General features: G+C 56.4%; 1 long non-coding RNA gene across 1 annotated transcript; it reads right to left on the reverse strand.

The window, feature by feature from the left end:
- Positions 1–9,649: 9,649 nt before the first annotated feature.
- On the reverse strand, positions 9,650–12,157 carry LOC128972708 (uncharacterized). Its single transcript, XR_008489273.1, has 3 exons — positions 12,027–12,157; positions 11,425–11,484; positions 9,650–9,685 (listed from the first exon to the last, which is right to left on the reverse strand). It is a non-coding gene; the product is annotated as an uncharacterized LOC128972708 (long non-coding RNA).
- Positions 12,158–12,918: the final 761 nt, after the last annotated feature.

Below are 12,918 nucleotides of genomic sequence, written 5' to 3' on the forward strand. Positions count from 1 at the left end.
TCCTCCTACACTGTAAGTACCCCCATGGTCTCCTTCCAGGAACAAGCTGCTCAGCCACTGAGGTCCCCCCAGGCTCAGCTCTCACACCCTCCCCAGGCAGTGGGTTTCAGACAAAATCCTTCAACTTAGGTAAAAGCACAACTTTTAAAGAGTGGGCCTGGCCAGGTCAGCTGAGGATCCAACTCTGGTGTCCATCCTCTCAGGAAAACCACAGCAAACACTGATCTCTGCCTGTGGTCCTCTCCAGCACCTCCACTTTGTCAACAGATGCTCCAAGAAAGTTTCTCCTCCAGAAGATCCTACCATGGGCTTCTCTAGTGACAGCCAACAGTCCCTCAGCCACAGCCAGCTCTGGGAGGAGCAACCATCTATTAAAAGGCACAGCTAGGGCTGGGAGCTGCTTATGGTCCAGAGAGCAGCTGCCCAATCATCCCACTGAAGAAAGGCTTGCAGAGCAAGGTCACCAAGGCCAGGAGCTGGGTCCTGCACTTGGGTCACAACAAGTCCAGGAAAGATCCAGGCTTGGGACAGCGGCTGGAAACTGTCCAAAGGGAAAAGACCTGAGGGTGTTGGTTGACAGCAGGTGAAGATGAGACAGAGTGTGCCCAGGTGGCCAAGAAGGCCACCAGCATCCTGCCCTGGACCAGCAATAGTGTGGCCAGCAGGACCAGGGCAGGGATTGTCCTGTACTCAGTAGTGGTGAGGCCACACTTCAGTTCCTGGGGTCAGTTCTGGGTCCCTGACTCAAGGACATTGAGTGGCTGCAGCAGGTCCAGAGAAGAAGAACAAAGCTGGGGAAGGGTCTGGGGACAGCTCTGCTGAGGAGCAGCTGAGGGACCTGGGGTTGCTCAGCCTGGACAAAAGGAGGCTGAGAGGAGACCTTCTGGCTCTCTGCAGCTCCCACAAAGGAGGCTGGACCCAGGTGGTGATTGGTCTCTTCTCCCAAGGAACAAGTGATAGCACAAGAGGAAAGGGCATCCAGTTGCCCCAGGGGGGGTTTAGTTTGGACATGAGGAACAATTTCATCCCCCAAAGGGTTGTCAAGACCTGGCCCAGGCTGCCCAGGGCAGTGGTGGAGTCCCCATCCCTGGAGGGGTTTCAAAGCCCTGGAGATGTGGTGCTGAGGGCCATGGTTTGGTGATGACCTGGCAGTGCTGGGTTGAGGGTTGGACTTGATCTGAAAGGTCTGCTCCAACCCAGGCCCTTCTCTGATTCCATGATTCACTTTCCAAGTCCTAACTACAGGAGATATCCCACTGTGTCCAGGCAGGCAAGGGGGCAGAGGGGCAGGTTAGAGCTGCAGGGGCTTGCAGATGAGGTGGACATGAGAGGCAGAAGTCCACTCTCCATGCTGCCTTCTTGCTTCCCTGGCTCTGGGGAGGCTGAGAGGCTGAATCACAGACTTGTTGGGCTTGGAAAAGACCTCTTAAGATCACTGAGTCCAACCATCAGCCCAACCCACCGTGGCCATCAAACCATCCCCACTCCCTGCAGCCCTTTTCTCTTCCTCCATCCCATGGCAGGCAGCAAGCATCCCCAATTCCCAGGGCATTGGTGGGAACTCAGGAGCTACTTTGGGTAATCCAGGAGGAGTTCCTTGGTTTTTCTTTTCTTTCCAGATCGCAGGAGGAAGAGGATGGAGAAGTGCAAGGGCAAAGGACTTGAGGGTCAGTGTCCGAGAGACTGTCCCCACGGTAACCCCCTGCCATTAGCTGCTTCCCTGCTGCTGCACATCCTCATTAGTTAATGGTTAATAATTAATTCAGCAGGGATATTTAGAGTCACACTATCAGTTTGCTTGGGAGAGACCTTGAAGCTCCTCCAGTCCAACCATTAACTGCCAGACCACATCCCTCAGCACCACATCTCCATGGCTTTGGAACCACCACCCTTCTCCCCACCAGGGGTGGGGACTGAGAATAATTATGAATAATTAATTGGGTGTCCTGAGTTGTAGCCCTCTTCAGGCTGCTGCCCTTAAATTTGGGGACCAAAACACCTTCTGCTGCTGCTCCTCACCCAAAACAAGCCACAGGAAACCCACAGCTCCTCCCCCCAACCCCCCAACCCTGCCTACACACACATCCTCTGCTTGCCTCACCCTCTGCTTCCCTCACCCTGCTCTGCTCACAGAAACCTGGTTCTCACGCAGCACTGCAGCCTTCAGCCTCACCAAGCCTCCTCTTCCTCCCCTGCCTCCTTGTTCCAGAGGTGCCAGAGGGGTTTGAGGGTCAGGGGAGTCCATCCCTTACTTCTCCTGCTGCTGGTCCAGCTGTGGTGGTTGCTGTAGCTCTGCATTTGGGGTGCTGGTGCTCACACTGCTGCAGGGAGGGAGTGAGGGATGTGAATATCCAGGAGGGATTGGGATGTCCAAGAAGGATTCAGATGTCCAAGAATTGGGAAGGATTGGGATTTCTAAGGAGTGTCCAAGAGGGACTGAAATGTCTAAGAGGGACTGGGATGTCGAAGAGGGATTGGGATATCCATGAGGGATTAGGCTGTCTAAGTGGGATGAGGGCCTCTAAGGCGGCTGGGGATAGCTAAAGAGGATTGGGATATCTAAGAACAATCAGGATCTCTAAGAGGGAGTGGGATGTCCAAGAGGGATTGGGCTCTCCAGGAGAGACTGGGAGTTCCAAAAGGGATTGGGATGTTGAAGTGGGTTTGGGGTGGTTAAGAAGCTTTGGGATGTCTGTGAGAGACTGGGATCTTTAAGAGGGCTTGGGACAGCTGAAAGGGATTGGGATAGCTCAGAAGGATTGGGATGGCTAGGAGGAGTTGGGATGTTTAGGAGGAGTTGGGATGTTTAAGTGCCACAGCAGCATGTGCCAGGGGTTGCTCCTCCCAGGGCTGGGACAAGCTGTCCCCATCTCAGCAGCTGCCTGCCAGCATGGCTGAAGAGCTCCTTTAGTGGCACCAAAGGACACTCTCTGTGTTTTCTGCAGGTGGTGGAAGAATGCCAAGGCCAGAGTCAGGAAGGAGCCTATAAGTCATCTCCATGACAGGAGCTGGGCTCACTTGTTAGGACCAATCCTCTAGAAGCTGGGAAACTGCTGCTGGCCAACGTGAGGCAGCCATAACTCTCTCTCTAGCCTAGCACAAGCTCGTCAGGAACCTCTCCAAAACAGTCTCACCCAGGTCACCAAGGAGCAGGGCCAGATGACAAATGATGCTCCTCTCACCCACATTCCCTGCCCTCTCATCATAGAACCCAGGCCCAGAGAAGACCCAAGCACCTGTGCTCACCACCCAAGCAGTGCTGGTCATGGGGGTGGGTGGGAACTTGACCCCCCCGGGCACTCCTGCCTCCCTAGGTGGGTGGAAGGTGGACTCAGGTGGGCAGGGATGCTCAACCCCAGGGGAGGGGTCCCAGCTTCATCTTCATCCCACTCTGATTTCCTGTCTGCACCCTCTACAAGGAGGAAGAACTCCTTCCCTGGGAGGGTCACAGAGCCCTGGCATAGGGTATGCAGGGAGGGGTTGTGGAGTCTCCTTCTCTGGAGCTGTTCAAGCCCCATCTGGATGTGTTCCTGTGTGACCTGTGCTGGATTCTGTGCTCCTGCTCTGGCAGGGGGGTTGGACTTGATGGTCTCCTACCAGCCTGTGATTATCTCACCCTCTTGCCTTCACCTCCCTGCCCCTGCTACAAGCTGCTGCTGGTGACCAGGGGGCCAGAGCTACTCCCCATGGTCTAGGCCAGCTACCTGGCCTGCATCCAAAGAGAATCCATCTCCATCCAGATAATCCATCACCATCCAACCTGGCTCTGTACACAGTTCTGCACATAGTCCTTTCCCTAAGCCCTCTGTAAATTTCCCTTCCCTTAAATACTTTCTGGTTTTTGTTAGTGGCATTGAGTGCCCCCTCAGCAAGTTTGCTGCTGACACCAAGCTGTGTGGTGCAGCAGACACGCTGGAGGGAAGGGATGCCATCCAGAGGGACCTTGACAGGCTGCAGAGGTGGGCACAAGCCAACCTCAGGAGGTTCAACAAGACCAAGGGCAAGGTCCTGCAGCTGGGTTGACGCAATCCCAAGCCCAACTACAGGCTGGGCAGTGACTGGCTGGAAAGCAGCCCTGAGGAGAGGGACGTGGGGGTGCTGGTGGAGGAGAAGCTCAACAGGAGCTGTCAATGTGCACTTGCAGCCCAGAAAGCCAAGCAGATCCTGGGCTGCAGCAAGAGAAGTGTGGCCAGCAGGTCAAGGGAGGTGATTCTCTCCCTCTGCTCTGCTCTGGTGAGACCCCACCTGGAGTACTGCGTCCAGTTCTGGAGCCCCTATTACAAGAGGGATCTGGACATGCTGGAAGGTGTGCAGAGAAGGGCCACCAGGATGAGCAGAGGGCTGGAGCACCTCTCCTGTGAGGACAGACTGAGAGAGTTGGGGCTGTTCAGTCTGGAGAAGAGAAGGCTCCGAGGTGACCTTCTTGTGGCCTTCTTCCACTATCTGAAGGGGGTAAAAGAAAGCTGGGGAGGGACTTTTTAGGAAGTCAGGTAGTGACAGGACTAGGGGGAATGGAATGAAGCTGGAAGTGGGGAGATTCAGACTGGATGTGAGGAAGAAGTTCTTCCCCATGAGAGTGGTGAGAGCCTGGAATGGGTTGTCCAGGGAGGTGGTTGAGGCCCCATCCCTGGAGGTGTTTGCAGCCAGGCTGGATGAGGCTCTGGCCAGCCTGATCTAGTCCCTGCCCATGGCAGGGGGGTTGGAACTGGCTGAGCCTTGTGGTCCCTTCCAACCCTGACTGATTGTTTCTATGAAAATGACTTTTTTTTTATCCTTTCCAAGCCAGTGCCTGGTTTCCTTTTGTTGCCTACCCCTTGTTGCTTCTCCTGCTGTCATGGTTTAAGGAGGGGGCAGATTGCTCTGTTGCTGCAGAATAAAGCAGATTGGATTGGATTGGATTGGGATGGAAAGTCTAAAGGGAAAGGCTATCACAACCCTACAAAGCTCCAGGTACACAGTGGTGAGCAGAACACTATCGAATCCACACAGCCTGTGCTTCACACACAAGCAAAGCTTTTGTGGGGGTTTGAAATGTCAGAGGCTGGACTTGGATGATCTCAGAGTTCTTTTCCAACCTCAATAATTCTGGGATTCTGTGAAATTATGTCTCACTTCCCCCTCCCCAACTAATTTGGAGAAAGAAATCCCAAAATAAAAGTGCCAGACTAGCTCAGAAGGGGCTGGAAGCAAAGGAAGCTCTGTTTACAAGCAACCCACACTCACTGTCCTCCTCTCTCTGTTCCTCAACCATTTTTCAGCCCAAGTGTCCTCCCCTCAGCTTTGCAAGGCACATGGCCCCATGTCCCACCACCTTCCTCAGGACACCCAGGACCCAAGTCCTTGTCCATCTGTCCTCCACCCACTCCCCCCCTTCTTTGCTTGCTGCTGGCTCCTCTAGGCTCCTTTGACCCCATCCTTGGGAATGCTGACCTGGAAGGGCATCTCCATCAGTACCTGGATGTACCTCTGGGGTGGGATATTTTTGGATGCCTTCTAAAGCATCCCTGGACGAGGTTGCCCTGAGCTCATGTCCCTTCCACCAAGACCCTTCCCCAGCCTCACTTCCATCCCATGGCCTCCAGCAGTTTCCTTTGCAGGTGGTCACAGGGTAGGTGATGCTGGAGTAAGTTCTGCCAAGGGAGCAGCTTGGAGACATCTTCATCCATGAGGAACACCAGAGAAACCCCAACCTGATGTTGTTCTTCCAACCAGGCAAATAAAGATATTTCCCCATGGGTACCTCCATCTGCAGCCCCACCTTGCCTCCTCAAGGAGCAGATGACTCCATCCTCTTCCCAGCTGCACTCCTGGGATCTTTCCTGCTCCAGCAGGTGCTGGACAGGTTTTGCTGCCATGAGGGAAGTTCTCAGCTCCTCAGGTGGATGCTGTGTTCCAGCCATGAGCAGGGATTGCTGAGACAGCACTTGAGGGCTCCTCTGGAGCAACCAGGAGGGTGCTGGGGACTGCACTTTGGCTGAAGGGGACAACTTCCTCCCATCACCACCTCCCTTGAGCTCCATTCTTCAAGTCCTGCTGGAAGCCTGAGCTCCAGTCCTGGTGAATCCCCATCAGGAAGTGCTGGGATGCTGGGGGTGGGACTGGGATGCTGGGGGTGGGACTGGGATGCTGGGGGTGGGACTGGGATGCTGTAGGAGGGGCTAGGATGGTGTGAGTGGGGCTGGGAGGGACTGGGATGCTGTAGGAGGGGCTAGGATGGTGTGAGTGGGGCTGGGAGGGACTGGGATGCTGTAGGAGGGGCTAGGATGGTGTGAGTGGGGCTGGGAGGGACTGGGATGCTGTAGGAGGGGCTGGGATGCTGTGGGAGGGGCTGGGATGCTGTGGGAGGGGCTGGGATACCGGGTGTAGCAGAGGGATCTCTTCTCCCATTCCTTATCTTGTTGGCGGCCCTGGGAAATCCCTCATCCCACACCAGGCTGGGTTCAGGGTGTCTCTGGGGAGTATCCACAAGCCTAAGGACCAGGAGCATCCGTGAGGAAACACAACTGGGACCTGAGCCTCTGAAAGGGCCCCAGATAGCCTCACTAACCACAGGAATGAGAACTGGAAGCAACAAACTTCCCATCTGGAAAGGGGCAAATGAGTCCAAAAAGGTGGGAAACGGCCTGGGAAAGCAGGAATGGGCAAAAGGGCTCAGCTGCCTCAGCTGGAGGAGGAGGGAAACAGTCCAGGAATGGGCAAACTGGGGTGAGGAAAGGAGAATCCAGCAGCACCCATGGGCTGCTGAGGGGGAACAGCCCCAGCTGCTGCCAGCAGCAGAGTCCCACACCCCCTCTTGTCACTGTGGCACAAAATCAGCTCATCTTCTACCACAAGGGAGCCTCTCCCTGCAAGACTTTTCCTCTACAGGAGACAGGATGCCAGTCTGGGGATGCTGCCTGCCTCTGGATCCATCCTTGTGGACCATCCCTGCAGGGCAACTCTGCCCATCACTGACCAGCCTTGCCCCTGGGAGAGGTCTGAGGGGCACTAAAGGTTCCCAGCTCCATGGGCCTGGCCAGATCAGCTGAGGACCCAACTCCCTGGTCCATCCTTTCAGGAAAACCACAGCAGGCACTGGGCCCTGCCTTTGGTCCTCACCAGCACCTCCACTTTGCCAACAGATGCTCAAGGAAAGCACAAGAAGGAACTTCTAATATAAGGGTGGCAGAGCCCTGGGGCTGTTGGTTGCCAGGAGCTGAAGATGAGCCATGGTGTGCCCAGGTGGCCAAGAAGGCCACCAGCATCCTGCCCTGGATCAGCAAGAGTGTGGCCAGCAGCAGCAGGGCAGGGATTGTGCCCCTGGGCACTGCTGAGGCTGCACCTTGGCTGCTGGGTCCAGCTGTGAGCTCCTCACTCCAAGAAGGACATCGAGGGCTGGAGCAGGTCCTGAGAAGGGCAACACAGGTGGGGAAGGGTCTGGAGCACACTCCTGCACCACCCTGCAGCCAAAGGCCACCAGCTAGACCTGGAAGCTGAAACCTCTTGTGAAAAGCATCCCCAGGATGGAACCCCAGCAGCAGCCCTGACCTTGTCTCACTTGGGTGGCACCTCCTCACCAGTGCAGGCACCCCTGGGACTAGGGTCTGTGCCAAGGTGGCTGCCTGCCAGGTCCTGCTGACTCAGGGAACTGACAGAGGTTAAAAATACCTTCACCCAGCTCCTGGGCAGGGTTGGTGGGCTGGCTTTCAACCCCAGCTCAGTCCCTCAAGCTGTGAGTACCACAGGAGAAGCCAGGTGAGGGACAGGATGGGGATGCAGGAGCTCCACAGTGGTAGCTAATGACCTTTCCCCAGAACTGAAGGACATCAGGGGCAAAGCCACCATCTCCAACCCACCACCAAAGCCCAAAGCTGGGGCAGATTCCAGCAGCAGGGAGCACAGCCCTCTGCTATTGCAGGCTTTAGATTCGACCAAAGAGTGATTCCCACTCCTGAAGATCATCAGAACATCAACTGGGGCACCCAGGAGCTTTATTGGCAGCAACAGACAGTAAAACAAAAAGCCACAAATGACCTAAGACAACTCTCCAAACCACTTAGAGAGGTGGCTTTTGCCCCCACGTGGCTGCATTCCTCACACACCTTCACAGCCTGCACTGCAGCTCCAGCCTGAGGCTGAAATCCAGTTTATTCCACCCAAACTGCCAAACCAAGCAGAACATCCATGACCTCAGCCCCTGGGCCAGCCTGGCAAGTCCCAAGCACGCCACACTGAGGGGCTCCAAAGCTTGAGGAGGCAGGACCTAGCACCATGGCACTCCCCAGGACCATGTGTCTGGCTGGTGGGGATGGAGACTCTTCCCAGAGCCATCTCCAAGCACTTACCCCACACAGCCTCTGGAGGAAGCCCCAGGAGAGGTGAGGAGGTCTGGAGCACAGCAGCAGTTGGGTCACCAGGCAGGACCATGCCCACCTGTGCCCCAGGGATGCACAAGAGGTCCTGGGGAAAGGCAGCACAACACAGAAGTCATCCAAGGTGGTGGCTGACAGACAGGGTTGTGGGGTTCAGCAGCTTGAGCAATTCAGAGGTGAGCCCAGAAGAGGTTGGGACAGCAGCAGACACTCAGCACTCCCCAGGCAGCATCTTCCACCACCACCAGCACCACTGGAGAAGGCAGCTCAAGCTCTCTGCCTGCAAGGAGAAGAAAGGTCTCCATCTAAACCATCTCCTTGATACAGCTCCTCCACCTGCCACTCACCCAGAGACCTGCTGAGACCTCAGACAGCTGCAGGAGTGCTGAGAAGGTCTGGACTTGCCCTCTAGTCCAAATTTCAGGAGCTACCTGGGACAATTTATCCCTAGGAGGAGTATTCTGGGAGGTGGCTGCACAAGACAACCAAGAGGTCTCATTTTCAATGGCTGCAACATGGGATGGGTTTTTCCATCCCTAGGACATCACAGCCTTGTCCTCAGCCTCCAAGAAGCTTCAGAAAGTGGCCCAGATCTTTTGTGGTCACAGAGAGTGAGCAAGCTCCAAGGAGGTTTCAAGAATCACTCACTTCCCAGAAACCTCTGGAGCCCTTTGGAGAATTCAAACCCAACTCATCCATTAAGGTTTCAGAGAGAGGTCTGCACATCAAGCTGCCTCTGCTCAGCCCCAGAGGCTGCTGCAGCCTGGATTGTGCCAGTCTGGAAGAATTACTGGAAACCAGACTCTGGCCTCATCTGAGCCACAGATGTGCTCTGGAGAAGCTGAGTGTCTGGGGTGGTTCAGTCTGGAGAAGAGAAGGCTCCAGGGAGACCTTCTGGTGGCCTGGAAGGAATTCAAGGGGACCTACAGGCAAGCTGGGGACAGACTTTTGAGCAGGGCAAGTTGTGACCAGAGAAGGGCTGATGGCTTGAACAAAAAGAGGGAGATTCAGACTGGAGAGAAGGAAGAAATGTTTGACACTGAGGATGGGGAGAGCCTGGCCCAGACTGCCCAGAGAGGTGGGAGATGCCCCATCCCTGGTCAGGTTGGTTGTGGCTCTGAGCAACCTGCTCTTGTTGCAGCTGTCCCTGCTGACTGCAGGGGATTGGACTGGATGAGCTTCAAAGGTCCCTTCCCACCCAAAGCAGTCTGGGATTCAGTGAGATACTGGTTTGTAGCCATGGCAGGAGGAGCAGAACCACCCCCAGAAGAAGAGCTGAAGGCATCTCACCTACAGGCGCTGGCGACCTCTCCTCCTGCACCACACGAAGACTCCTGGGAACAAAGCAACATCTCCACTGAACACCCTGGAGATGGTGCCCAGGCACAGCATGGCAAGGCTTGGCTGGGACACCTCCAGCTGGGTGCACCCCTCAGTGCTCCCTGATTCAGGGGGGGTGCTGGGGGGCTGGAGGAAACTCCCATCCTGCCCAGCCCCATTGTGTCCTACAGGTACTGGTGGTCCCACCCCAGCTGATGGTCAGCTCTGGCCAGCTGTGAGCAATGCAAGGGGAGTGCCAAGGGGGGGTGAGGAGGGCAGGATCACACCCAGCAGCTTCTCCAGCACCTCCCTAGTGCCTGGAGGCTCTTCACTGGAAAAACCTGAACCCTTTTGTGCAATACCAAAACACCACCAGGAGAGCCTCCCACTGCTGTTCTCAACCACCACCTCCTCTTCTCAGGTCCAGAGTTGGGCTTTGCTGGTTTGGGGTTTTTTTTAACACCCTCCCAGTTTGCAGCTGGCAAACTGAGACTTAAAGTCCTCACTCTGCCAGGGGATGAGCTGGAGAAGATGCTGTGCAGCTCCACAAAAAGGAGAAGAATCATACAATCATTAAGGTTGGAAAAGACCTCTAAGATCATGGAGTCCAACCTTCAACCCAACATCCCCATGGCCACTGAGCCACGTCCCCAAGTGCCATGGCCACACATTTCTTGAACACCTCCAGGGATGGTGACTCCACCACCTCCCTGGACAACACAATCCAATGCCTGACCACTCTTGCAGGAAACTATGGAGGGAGGAAGCTCCTTTAACCTTCTGTGGGCCAGAAGACTGCAGCAGATTGGGGTAGGGGTGGTCAGAACTCTTCCTCTAGAAGGGTTGTGGGACATCCTCCAATGCCCATGGGATTTGGGGGTGGGGTTGACCCAGGTGGAAAGGATGGGGAAGAAGAGGAAAAAGGGGGGGAGGAAAGGGGGGGAGGAAAGGGGGGGAGGAAAGGGGGGGAGGAAAGGGGGGGAGGAAAGGGGGGGAGGAAAGGGGGGGAGGAAAGGGGGGGAAGACGGGAAATGAGGGAAGGGGGGGAAGAGGGGAAATGAGGGAAGGGGGGAAGAGGGGGGAAAAGGGGGAAAAAAAGGGGGGGAAAGGGGGAAAAAAGGGGGGAAAGGGGGGAAAAAAGGGGGGGAAAGGGGGAAAAAGGGGGGGAAAGGGGGGGAAAGGGGGGGAAAGGGGGGGAAAGGGGGGGAAAGGGGGGGAAAGAGGGGGGAAAGAGGGGGAAAGGGGAGAAGGGGGAAGAGGGGGAAGGGGAAAAAAGGGGGGGAAGGGGAAAAAAGGGGGGGAAGGGGAAAAAAAAGGGGGGGAAGGGGAAAAAAGGGGGGGAAAGGGGAAAAAAGGGGGGGGAAGGGGAAAAAAGGGGGGGGAAGGGGAAAAAAGGGGGGGGAAGGGGAAAAAAGGGGGGGGAAGGGGGAGAAAAGGGGGCAGTGAAGGGGAGAAAAAGGGGGAGAAAAGGAGGGGTGAAGGGGAGAAAAAGGGGGGGAAAAAGGGGGGGAAAAGGGGAAGGAGGGGGGAAATAAAGATACCAAGACACCATCACAACATCACTTTCTGGGCCTGCTTGTGCTGCCAGCAGTGACAAAGCCCCAAGCCCGGCCCATTGGGATGAGGGTTTGGAAATGCAGGTCCCATCAGTGCCACAGCAGCCCAGCCCAGGTCCTCTCAGCCCACCCTTGCTCACACCCAGTACCCAGCACAGCACCCAAGGATGGGCACTCAGCACTCACCCAGCACTCACCTGCCAGCGAGCCGACGACCACGCAGGCCAGGATTACAGGCAGCACCACGTTTGGGGAATCTGCAGAGGAGAAGACCCTGCAGCCAGCCCAAACTCAACCCCCTCCCCACAACCTCCCAGCAAAAACCTGCTGCCAGCAGGGACAGGGAGGCAGGAGGAGGAGGGGTTCGGGGACAACGGGCAAGGGGATGTTGGGGCTGGGGGCACCAGGCAAGAGGATGAGGGGGTTGGGGACACCAGGTAAGAGGATGAGGGGTTTGGGGGCACCAGGCAAGGGGATGTGGGAGTTGGGGGCACCAGGCAAGAGGATGTGGGAGTTGGGGGCACCAGGCAAGGGGATGTGGGAGTTAGGAGCACCAGGCAAGAGGAGAAGGGGGTTGGGGATACCAAGCAACAGGAGGAGGGGGTTGGGGACACCAGGCAACAGGAGGAGGGGGTTGGGGATACCAGGCAAGAGGATGAGGGGTTAGGGGACACCAGGCAAGAGGAGAAGGGGTTAGGGGACACCAGGCAAGAGGAGGAGGGGGTTGGGGGCACCAGGCAAGAGGATGAGGAGCTTTGTGGGCTGTTTCTGCTGGACATCAGGAAGCATCTGCACTTACTCTGGACATGGAGCAGGAAGGAGGCCTCGTTCTGGCTGACCTCGTTGCGGACCACACAGGTGTAGTAGCCACTGTCGTTCATGGAGGCTTTGAGGATGCACAAGGTGCCACCATCCACAAACTGGATGTGGTCACTGCCCAGCAGCAGCTCCCCATTTTTCTTCCACCAGTAGGAGTCCACCTTCCCATCCAGCACGTTGCAAACCAGTTTGGTGTTGCCTCCAGCCTTCACGGAGACGTTGCCCACAATCTCCGGCTCGGGCAGCGGCTCTGGGAGAGACGGAGCCAGCATCAGACCCACGGCTCTCCCACTGCCCAGACCTGGGTTTGTCACCTCACCACTCACCCAACACACGGAGCTGGAACCAGTCTGTGGCCTCCAAGCTGGACCTGAACCTGTAGAGCCCATCGTCACCCTTCTGCAGCACCATCTGCAGCGAGGAGTCCGTCTCGTTGAAGCTGGTGCGGTTCTCGTAGGGGCGAGAGGTGTTGGTGGGTCCATCCGGAGTGTAGCTGAGGATGACTCCTTCCCATGGGCCAGATTGGTATTCCCAGAAGACAACTTGGCTGCTGTTCAGTGGTGGCACTGTCAGGAGCACCGTGCAGCCCACGGCTGAGACCAGACTCTCCGACGCTGGCCTGAGGTCGGCAGAGTAGCAAGGGGAGAGTGTGCGAGCTGGAGAAGAAAGGAGCTGGTTCCACAGGGATGCTGAGCTTCAGCCTCATCTGCCTGGGAGGTGGCTGCAGAACCCTCTTTGAGCACATGGTAACCCTCCCTGTGCAATTGAAATCCTCCCTGGGCACAGAAAACTAGCCCTGGGCACAGGGAATGCTCCCTGGGTGCAGAAAACTAGCCCTGGGCACAAGGAATGCTCCCTGGGTGCAGAAAACT

The sequence above is a fragment of the Indicator indicator genome, chromosome 17 (assembly GCF_027791375.1).
Source record: "Indicator indicator isolate 239-I01 chromosome 17, UM_Iind_1.1, whole genome shotgun sequence".
Lineage (NCBI taxonomy): Eukaryota > Metazoa > Chordata > Aves > Piciformes > Indicatoridae > Indicator > Indicator indicator.